This window comes from Eptatretus burgeri, chromosome 4 (genome assembly GCF_056783735.1).
Source record: "Eptatretus burgeri isolate ZD-2024b chromosome 4, Ebu_testis_v1, whole genome shotgun sequence".
Classification (NCBI taxonomy): Eukaryota; Metazoa; Chordata; class Myxini; order Myxiniformes; family Myxinidae; genus Eptatretus; species Eptatretus burgeri.
The window spans coordinates 40603013-40604606 of NC_140964.1; positions in this window are offsets into that span (position 1 = coordinate 40603013).

The window sequence follows — 1594 nt, forward strand, 5'->3', positions numbered from 1 at the left end:
ACGTGCGTGGCCGTACATGAAAACCCCTCCCCAAAAAAATTCAAACCGCGAGTCAGAAACAACTCCACAGGCCATTCATTCGCTCTCGCGTGGCCGTACGTGTGTGGCCGTACATGAAAACCCCTCCCCAAAAAAATTCAAACCGCGAGTCAGAAACAACTCCACAGGCCATTCATTCGCTCTCGCGTGGCCGTACGTGCGTGGCCGTACATGAAAACCCCTCCCCAAAAAAATTCAAACCGCGAGTCAGAAACAACTCCACAGGCCGTTCCTTCGCTCTCGCGTAGCCGTACGTGTGTGGCCGTACATGAAAACCCCTCCCCAAAAAAATTCAAACTGCGAGTCAGAAACAACTATACAGGCCGTTCCTTGGCTCTCACATGCCCGTACGTGCAAACCAAAAAAAAAGAATAATTCCTTTCAAACCCCGAGTCAGAAACAACCACACAGGCCGTTCCTTCGCTCTCGTAAACGACGACTGGATTGGGGCATTGTGTTTATCTATAAATGCGCATAAGAAATCGAGAAATTATTAGAATACAGTAAGTCATCACTATCCGGAAGTGGTGCGTGCCCATACGGAATGTTCACATGCATTCCACGAATTATCGCTTGCATTGAAGTAACAACTGCTGTGATACTTACACACACAGAGTTCATTAAAATCAAAATTAAAATCAAGTTTACCTCTCTGTCTTTGCTTGCCATGACATTCGCTGCCATTGACCATTGCCACTCCTACGCCACGGCAACTGAGGCACCGATCCCCATCGTAACCGGCACGGCACGTGACGTCATCGTCGGCCGGCCGCGCACAGGCCGACGTAGCCACGCCTAAGCAGCAACGTGTCCTTTCATTGGTTGGTAAATAAATGGCCATAACTTGGGAAGCACTTGTCCGATTAATATCAAACCTTGAAAAGGCACATCCTCAGGGCCCCAGCAATGTTGTTGGCAAGTTTCAATTAGATCGGACCAGTGGTTGTCGAGAAACAGCGGTCACAGACACACAAACACACAAACACACAAACACACACAAACACACACACACACACACACACACACACACAGAGACACACACACACACACACACACACACACACACACACACACAGTCACTCACACACACACAGAGACACACACAGAGACACTCACAGACACTCACAGACACTCAGACACACACAGAGACACTCACAGACACTCACAGACACACACAGACAGACAGACAGACATTGCTGGAATTATAGATAGATAAGCAGTAGGTATGTTGTTTGTTTCATGCACGTAATCTGGGTTTTTAAAAATATATATTTTCCGGAAGCCATTGCGTCAGCTGTCCGTTGCCTATACACCGCTCAAATAAATGTATCGTCAGAAGAATGTGTTGCATACTTGGAACAACATCACGCTCATGGTGCTGGTATTCTCCTTGTATTTGTAATTATTTTACAGTAATGTAAAGAAAAACATACGGAGCGGTACATCAGCTTCGACGCGTTGTTGCAAAAACATTTAAAGCGGTGTATAAGCTTAGACGTGTTGTATTTCCTGTTAATGCAATTTCGAAAAGATAATGTTTTTTTTTAAATCGCTC